Source organism: Danio aesculapii, chromosome 19, assembly GCF_903798145.1.
Source record: "Danio aesculapii chromosome 19, fDanAes4.1, whole genome shotgun sequence".
In the NCBI taxonomy this organism is placed as follows: domain Eukaryota; kingdom Metazoa; phylum Chordata; class Actinopteri; order Cypriniformes; family Danionidae; genus Danio; species Danio aesculapii.
Window position 1 is genome coordinate 50945167 of NC_079453.1, and position 10000 is coordinate 50955166.

Consider the following 10000-nt stretch of genomic DNA (forward strand, 5'->3'; position numbering starts at 1 on the left):
AATGCAATCTATTTTTATAATTTGTTTGAATAACGATGATGATAATGTGTTGAATGAGATCTTCTCACTGTGTTAAATGACTATCGTTTGAATTAGGCGAGTAGCGAAGAAAATAATCAAGTCCTCTGTTGTTTTGGGTTTGTTTTTCTGCTTTCTGTTGGAGTTTTCCATCATTTTTACCTGTTAGAGAAGCAGATGGCTGTTGCAATATTGAAACATGTTATTAAAAAAGTACAATACAGGTACTCTGGACGTATTGTGTTTGCTTTCCCAGCCTGGTTTCTATTTTAATCATGTGTAATCAGCGTCAGATTTCAGCCCCCGGAGGAACAGCACGACGCCAGCAGTTCTGTGTTTTTATCAGGAGGTTTCTTTCTAATAAATGACTTTCTTTAATGCTACTGTAAACCGTTTCAGCATGAGGATGAAGACAAAATGAAGGAGTGACGGCAGATTGTGTATTAATAATGGATGTTCAGAGGTGTTTCCTGCTGTTTTATGTGTCTAATCCTGATTTAGTCATCATTCAGATGTGGAGGTGTGCAGATGTCCGTGAGCTGTAGTGGATCTGACTGTCCTTTATGGCGGTGATCGTTCACTGTGTTTGAATAAAGCATTGGAGATCATGATAGAGGACTGATGGAGGAAGACCAGCGCTGTGTGGGAGAGGATACACCAGTTAATACTTACAGTCCCAGCAGAGTGTAAGTGTATTTTACAATGTGTGTGAGAGAAAGAGTGCGTGTGAATTGAGTATAGGTGTGGGTGCATGTGTGAGAAGGTGTGTGTTTGTGTGTGAGCCTGTGTGTGTGAGAGAGAGAGAGCATATGTCTCCAGCTACAAAACTCTGACACCTTTCAATCCGGATTCAAATCTCTGCATAGTGCTGAGTCTGCACTTTTAAAGGTTTACCATGGTATTTTGATGACTACCGATGATAGTGATACAATGGCGTAAGTGATGCTCGACTTGAGCTCTGGTTTTGATTTTGTTGATCACAACATACCTCTAACTCGACTCCAATCTGCACTTGGTATCTCCGGCACAGTCCTGAATTGGAGTTCTTCTTATCAAATAGAAGCTTTCAGTGAACCCCTAGGTACCTTTCTCTCTTCTAATGCAGAGCTGACTTGCTGATCGATTCTGGCACCCCAGCTATTCTCACTATATATGCTGCCCTTAGGAACTATAATGAGAAAGTTTGGACTTATGTATCACTGCTATGCAGATGATACACAGCTTTATATACCTAAAAACAATGATAGCTTAACCCTCAAGATATTAGAAGATTGTCTTCGTGAAATCAAACTCTGGCTCACTGATAACATTATGCTTTTGAGTGAAGATAAAACCTGAGTTATTCTTTTGGTCCTCTGCAGCATTCTAGCCAACCACCTACTGATCTCAGTGTATTAAACGGTTAGCTCACCTCTGAAGTTAAAAACCTTGGGTTTCTACTAGACTTGACAAACAAATAAGTAAATAGTAAGTTCAAGTTTTGATCATCCACGACGACTAGCCAAAGTGAAACCTTTCCTAAGCAGGAAATGATTATCCATGCTTTTATTTCCACGTGATTAGATTATTGTAATTCTTTATATATTGGTCAACTGAAGTCATTATTTACAATTTTAACCCAAAGAATGAGCAGATGAAGAAGAGCTGGAGTCAGAGATCGCAGAGTTTGCAGTTTCATCAGCTCCAACACTCAATGAGTTCCTATAGGCCACTCTGCTTACAATCACAAATCAATAACAGTTATACCCTCTACACAAGACCAGAAAGGGTGGGATTCAGGTAACAGGTTCCGATTGGTTAAAACAAAGATAGACAATTCTAAATATGTACGTCAATGCGGGGTCATCTCTGAAACCGGATAGGGATGGCGACAAAAGGCTTTTGTCAAGTCACCTGTAGACAATGAAGAGCTGGTCTCAGACCTGTAGAACTGACCCATCAGATGCATATGCACATGCATAAGACAATCTGTTATAAAAACACAAGGATGTTTCTTCGTACTCTCAGCTGTCTTATCAAACTAGTTCAAAACTGGTGTAAACAGCATTCAGACTGCAATATTCTTACTACACAAAGTCTACCTTGAATAATAAGGAAAATCCCTGTAAACGGAATATACACACAATAACAATAATAACAAGATCACTTCAGACAGTATTAGCACGTAATCATACAAATATGAAGACACAGGGGCGTAGCAACCAGGGGGGACGGGGGGATACAGCTCCCTTACTTTTAGAGACAGACCATTTAGAAACAGGTGATTAATAATCATTCATTCATTTATTTTCTTTTCGGCGTAGTCCCTTTATTAATCCGCGGTCGCCACAGTGGAATGAACCGATAACTTAACTAGCACATGTTTTATGCAGCGGATGCCCGTCCAGCTGTAACCCATCTCTGGGAAACATCCATACACACTCATACACACACATACACTACGGACAATGTAGCCTACCCAATTCACCTGTACCACATGCTTTTGGACTTGTGGGGGAAACCGGAGCACCCGGAACGCAGGGAGAATATGCACACAGAAACTCCACACAGAAACGCCAACTGACCAAGCTGAGGCTCGAACCAGCAACCTTCTTACTGTAAGGCGACAGCACTACCTACTGATTAATAATTATATGAAAGTAAACATTTAGATCTCATAAAGCTGTAACCCCCCCCCCATTTAAAATATCCGCTACACCCCAAAACATTCCACTCGAGGTCTTCATGACCTCTGATCTAGTTTGGTGGCTGCAGAGTTACAAAGAGACAGGCGAATGCACTGAATGTTCTTATGTTAACCAGTGTGTTCACTCTATTTATTATCCAAATAATCATATTAAACAAGTAATGAGGAAAAGGATTAATGTTGATCCATGCTGGGATGGATTGGAAGGCAGAAATCTGAATCCATCACTACCTTCATCTTCTATTTCCAAACTTCAAATGGTCCAAAATGCAGCCGCCCGTTTGCTCATGAGTAGCCACAAATATGACCATATCACACTAATATTGCGATCACTGCATTGGTTGCTGGTTCATAAATGTTTATAAAAACCTTTCATAACCTAGCGCCAACGTGTCTTTCTGATCTGATCACTGCTAAGGCCCAAACCCGATTGCTTGGCTCAAATTCCCACTGCCGTCTATTGCGAATACCTCCATCTCGTCTCAAATGCAGGAGCGATAAAGCCTTTGCGGTTGTGGGTCCGAAGCTATGAAGTTACCATTAAAAATCAGAATAGCAGCCACTCTCTCTGTTCTTTAATGGATGTTATAGACTCATCTTGTTTGAGTGCATTTAATATTCCCTAATGGCGGTTCCAGGCTAAACTAAATCGCTTCTTTCTTGGAAAGTTTTCTGTTGTTACTATTGTGTTATTGTTGTTTTTATTGTAGTGTATTGCTGTTTTTTTTACCTGCTACTGCTATTGTACAGCACTTCGGTCGACCACAGGTTGTAATTAAGTGTGCTGTGAGTGTTTGAGAGATACAAGTGTGTTTGAGGGAGTGTGTTTCTGAGTGCATGTGTGTGTGTGTGAAAGAGAAGGTGTATATGAGAGATGAAATGGTGTGTGTGAAATGTTTACATATTCGTCAGATTAAAAGGCTCCACCTTTAAGCTGGTGTGAAGGAGAAAGTTTCCTCACAGCACAGTTTGATCCGAGCAGCTCCTCAAATGGGATTTGTGAGGTTAATCCGGATCGAGAGCAAGTATGAAAGAGGAGCGAGGCCTGATCCAGACTCTCTGAGGGAGAAACACACACCTCTAGAGCTCAGGTCAGTGACTGCAGATGGAGACGTCAAGTGTGTGTGTGTGTGTGTGTGTGTGTGTGTGTGTGTGTGTGTGTGTGTGTGTGTGTGTGTGGAGAGCAGGGTCACATGAGAGCAGCAGATGAGCAGTGTGTTCTGGAGTTCCCGCTGGGCTTTCAGTGGCTTTAGAGTGAAGCGTGATGAACTGCTCCAGGAGACTAAACACTCTCCATTATTATGCTTAATCTTGATTGACGTGTAGAAAACAAACTGCTGTTGTTCTGTGTGTGTTTTTGCAGTCTATACACACATAAATGCCTTCTCTGTTTCCAGATGTTGCACTCTCTGTGTGTGTGCGACACACATACACCTGCAGGGGGCGACAGATGGCCGTCTTTGAGGGATCTGATTATTAATCTCAAATTCTGCTTTAGTTTCTTTTAGTCGCTTGATCATGCTTTAATATTGTTTTTTCTATTCAGTTATCATAAATTTAAGTCATAAATATAATTTTTTGGCATAATTATGAGATATTGTGTGGTTAAAGATGTGTTTTCTCAGGTGGCTACATTCTTGATATTTATATATACACTTTATTAGGTACACCTTACTAGTGTCGGACTCCCTTTTGCCTTCAGAACTGCCTTAATCCTTCATGGCAGAGATTCAACAAGCTACTGGAAATATTCCTCAGAGATTTTGCTCCATATTGTAATGATAGCATCACACAGTTCATCCATGATGCCAATCTCCACCACATCCCAAAGGTGCTCTATTGGATTGAGATATGGGGACTGTGGAGGCCATTTGAGTACAGTGAACTCATTGTCATGTTCAGGAAACCAGTCTGAGATGATTGGTGCTTTATGACATCCTGCTGGAAGTAGCCATCAGAAGATGGAGACACTGTGCTCATAAAGGGATGGACATGGTCAGCAACAATACTCAGGTAGGCTGTGGCGTTGACACCATGCTCATTGGTACTAATGGACCCAAAGTGTGCCAGGAAAATCTCCCCCACACCATTACACCACCATCACCAGCCTGAACAGCTGACACAAGGCAGGATGGATCCATGCTTTCATGTTGTTGAGGCCAAATTGTGAGCCGAGCATCCGAATGTGGCAGCAGAAATGGAGACTCATCAGACCAGGCAACGTTTCTCCAATCTTCTATTGTCCAGTTTTGGTGAGCCTGTGTGAATTGTAGCCTCAGTTTCCTGTTCTTAGCTGACAGGAGCGGCACCCCGGTGTGGTCTTCTGCTGCTGTAGCCCATCCGCCTCAAGGTTGGACGTGTTGTGTGTTCAGAGATGCTCTTCTGCAGACCTCGGTTGTAACGAGTGCTTATTTGAGTTACTGTTGCCTTTCTATCAGCTGGAACCAGTCTGGCCATTCTCCTCTGACCTCTGTCATCAACAAGGCATTTGCGCACACAGAACTGCCGCTCACTGGATATTTCCTCTTTGTCGGACCATTCTCTGTAAACCCTAGAGATGGTTGTGCGTGAAAATCCCAGTAGATCAGCAGTTTCTGAAATACTCAGAGCAGCCCGTCTGTCAGCAACAACCATGCCACGTTCAGCGTCACTTAAATCCCCTTTCTTCCCCATTCTGATGCTCGCTTTGACCTGCAGCAGATCGTCTTGACCACAAGCCTAAATGCAGTGAGCTGCTGCCATGTGATTGGCCAATTAGACAGGTGTACCTAATAAAGTGGCCGGTGAGTGTAGATAAGACATTCACTCAGTCTGCAGCTCTCCATTGGTCGGATATGGACTTTTGCATTGTCTACCCTCAAAATATAAATCATAAATGCAATAATCTCATTATTATGACACGGTTAAAATGTGTTTTCTTGTATCTAAGGTCCATTCTTTATATATTAAAGAGTACCGCTCCATTGCTCTTCACATCTCTAGGACATATATTTTAATCAGCATATCATCTAATTATGATAACTGAGTGGAAAGAAAATAGGTGGCATCAATGCACCACCAAATTCAGAAATATAAACTAGTATTTCTTTCTAATTATTCTCGATTAGAGACGATCACTCAGATTTGAAGCTTGGTCAGATCTAGGATTTCACTTATAAAACTTTACCTTGAAACCTTCCTGAAAGTGAATGTATGCCAGAATACAGATTTATTTATTAATGATTAGGACTCATATGATGATTAAAGTGCTTCAAATTACATTAATATTTAAGTTCTGCCATAAATGTAGTTTTTTCTAAGCCGTACATACACTTCTACCCCCATTTCCTACATATGCAGCATTTATAAATCAGGCCGCTGGATTTAGCACGGTCACTCCTCTAAATGTAGATTTGGTTTTAATGGTCACAGCTGAACTTCATAATGCCTGATCTGATTAATTCTCAGGTTTTGGTCAAGCTCAGATTAAACTTTGAGTGACCACACAGAGTCCGGATTCTTCATTTCACCTCTGCACCTTTCCTCAAATGCAGGTCGATCTGCAGCATCCCAGTCAGATTTCAAAAGCACAACAGTGATGAAGAGCACATGCTTACTCTCTGTGTAATTAAACACTGTTACTGCTGATTATTTTAATTATGCACTGCAAAAATGAGGCTTTTCTTGCTTAGAAGCATTTTCTAGACAAAACATTATTTCTGTTTTCAGCATTTTATAGATGAGCCAAAATATAGTCTTTTTTTCAGAAATGAGTCAAAATTATGTTAGTTTTTAATTAAAACAGGCAAAATAATCTCCTGATGGCATTGGTAAAATAATTTAGCTGTCGTTTTGAATTAACATTCGTCTGCTTCCCCCATTGTCAGATTATTTTGCTCATTTTAAGGAAAAACTCACTTCATTTTGACTCATTATTTCTGAAAACAACCCAATATTGAGTGCCTCTCTATAAATTGCTTCTTGACTTCAGAGTATTTAGATATTTGGACAAGACAAAAACTCAAAGAAAATCATGTGTTAATGGATTTGAAACAATGAGTGGTCTCAATAAGCACCCTCGTTCACTAGTTAGTGCACTAATTAGGATGTCAGTCATCATAAAAGGCATTTGTTGCAGTGTTTTTCTCTGCACTTCTGTTCTTTCTCCAGTATTTCTGATGTGTAAAAGCGGATCTGGAGGGACAAATCCGAGCTGATCTCAGGTCAGTGTGATGTGCGAATGACAGACTGAAGGTTCATTCATCTCTGATATTTCCTACAGCAGTGGTTCTCAAACTTTATTCACCAAGTACCACCTCAGAAAAAAATTGTCTCTCCAAGTACCACCATGATGAGCAGTATTGAGCAGTATACAGTAGCGTAGTAGACCTAATTAAGCAGCTACAGCACTGCACATGGCAGATTAATTACTATTATTAGTAATATTTATTATTGTTAGCCATTTTAAACATTATAAATAGTTTGAACATTAACACTGTACTGTGCTTACAGGTAAACAAATAAATAAACATCATTGTTTAAATGAAAATGTGCGTTTAAGAGTTCAAAATGGCACTGTTCTTAAAAAGTACAAAGGAAACAGCTGTACTTAAAGTCTTATCAAAAAATAGCCTATTCATCAAAACCTGTAAATGTCATCATATTCATATATATAAACTCTTTGATAAAATTTGAAATATGTGATGCATGTATAAATAACTTATTAGAATATCTTTGAAATCTAAACATTAACTTGTATTGATATATGAATTGGGGTGACGTGGTGCTCCGGGTCCCCCCACAAGTCCAAAGACATGCGGTACAGGTGAGCTGGGTAAGCTAAAATTGTTCATAGTGTATGTGTGTGAATGAGTGTATGGGTGTTTCCCAGTGATGGGTTGCAGCTGGAAGGGCATCCGCTGCGTGAAACATATGCTGGATAAGTTGGCGGTTCATTCCGCAGTGGCGACCCCTGATTAATAAAGGGACTAAGCTGAAAAGAAAATGAATATGAATTGGATTTACATCTTGATATTAGAAATCAGATCTTCAATTCAATTTACTGATCATATCGGTGTTATACACGTCATAGGGTTAAAAGGGTGTTCACTAGAAGGAAGCCTGCGTACCACAGTTTGAGAACCACTGTCCTGCAGGATTTACACTGCAAAAAAATCTTCTTTTTGTCTTGTTTCTCCCCCAAATATCTAAACATTCTTAAATCAAGAAGCGTTTTCCAGACTAGCAAAACTCACTTTCTTGTTTTCACAAATAATGAGACAAAATGAAGTGAGTTTTTCTTTAAAATCAGCAAAATAATCTGCCAATAGGGGAAGATAAATAATACTTCAAAGTGAAAACTAGTTTGTTTTGCTTCCCGAAGTTGGTAGATTATTTAGCTTGTTAATGATTTGACATATTCAGTATGAATTCATTCATTCATTTTCCTTTAGCTTAGTCCCTTTATCACCAGGGGTCAACACAGTAGAATGAACCACCAACTATTCCAGCAAGTGTTTCACACAGCTGTTGACCTTCCAGCTGTACTGGGAAACATCCATACAGACTCATTCACACACACACACACACACACACACACACACACACACACACACACTCACGTACTACGGCCAAGTTATTTGATCAGTTCCCCTATAGCGCATGTGTTTGGACTGTGGGGAAAACTGGAGCACCTGGAGGAAACCCACACCAACACGGGGAGAACATGCAAACTCCACACAGAAACGCCAACTGACCCAGCCGAGACTTGAACCAGCGAACTTCTTGCTGTGAGGCCACAGTGTTAACCACTGAGCCACCGTGTCGCCCTTCATTATGAATTATTTGATTAAATTATGTTTGGCTATTTGTATTAAACCAGAGTGCTAATAGAGGATATCATAAATGTAACTGGTGATTTAACTGTTATATCTGTAGATATGATCACCTGAGTTTCAGGTTAACTATGTCTGTATATGATAGCTTATATTTGATTGTAACTTAATCTGATTGTAATGTAACGATGTTTAAAAATAATAATTATTATAACAATAATTATTGTACGAAGCGCTATACAAATAAAGATGAATTGAACTGTCTCCACTGGCTTGCTTGGTTTGGGACTTGTGTTTCTGCGCATGGATAAATTTGCTCTTCAGTGTTTGGACTCTCAGCAGTGAAAATTAAACCAGACTGAACTGAATTTCAGCTCTGAAAACTGCACTGACACAGTTTCCATTTACTTGAACGTCTGTGTTAAGCTGCTTTAACACGATCTACATTGTAAAAGCGCTAGAGAAATAAAGATGAACTCAATTGTTTAAGCTACAGTAAACTATGTGATAGTATGTTTGTGATCCTTTGCTGCCCCTTGGTGTTCGATAGAGGAATTGCAAGTCAGATGAATCCAAAAGAAACCATTTATTATATTATACCCGTATTTTAACAGAAAAATAAAAATTACAAAAAAAAAGGATCATTTAAAAACCTTCAATGCACTGATTAACGTGCACTCCCTGAAATCTGCATAGAGACAGTCAAACATAATGGGACAGTTCTCCAAAACAACATCATTTACTCATGCTCAAGTGGTTGTAAACACTCATGAGTTTCCTTCCTCTGTTGAACACAAAAGAAGATATTCTGAAGAATGCTGGAACATTTGACATCCATAGCAGAAACAAAACAACACCATGAAAGTCAATGGCTGTTTTATCCAGCACTCTTCAGTAGATTTTCCTTCATGTTCAATAGAAGAGAGATTATTAGTAGCACAGGTTTGGAAAATGTCTTATTAATTATCTATTCATTTATTTGGTAACACTTTACAATTTGGGTGCACTAATATGCATCAATTAATTCTTAAGTTAATGTATAACTCATGAAAAGCTAAATCATTAATTAATGACTAGTGTGTGAGCAACAAACGAACATTCTTTAAAATTCATACATTCATCTATAAATTGGTATTAATGAACAGTTTCTGCATTGTTTTGTGTTTATTTGCGGTTATGAATTGCATTATGGGATGTTGATCTCTGCTCGGTCCACTTCTGATGTTGAAAACTCAACTCTACAGTTTAACAAAGTGACTTTTATTGACATTGCAGTAGCTTAGAGAAATAATATAATGTCTAAGAAATAATATCTAGAGAAATAAGTGTGTAGAATAACAGTAAATGTGCTGCAGTTTATTACAAAGTGTCTGTAGCGTAATATAAAACACAATATTCATTTATTTTCCTTCAGCTTAGTCTCTTATTAATCAGAGTTCGCTACAGCGGAATGAACCGCCAACTATTCCAGCATGTGTTTTAC

General features: G+C 39.2%; 1 protein-coding gene across 1 annotated transcript in view; it reads right to left on the reverse strand.

Annotated features, from left to right (window-relative positions):
• Positions 1-9154: 9154 nt before the first annotated feature.
• Positions 9155-10000, reverse strand: part of LOC130246465 (prolyl endopeptidase-like) — a 30906-nt gene continuing 30060 nt past the window's right edge. The window contains exon 15 of the mRNA XM_056479433.1: positions 9155-10000. This exon is cut by the window's right edge and continues 1780 nt beyond it. The gene's annotated coding sequence lies outside the window, so the exon portion shown is untranslated.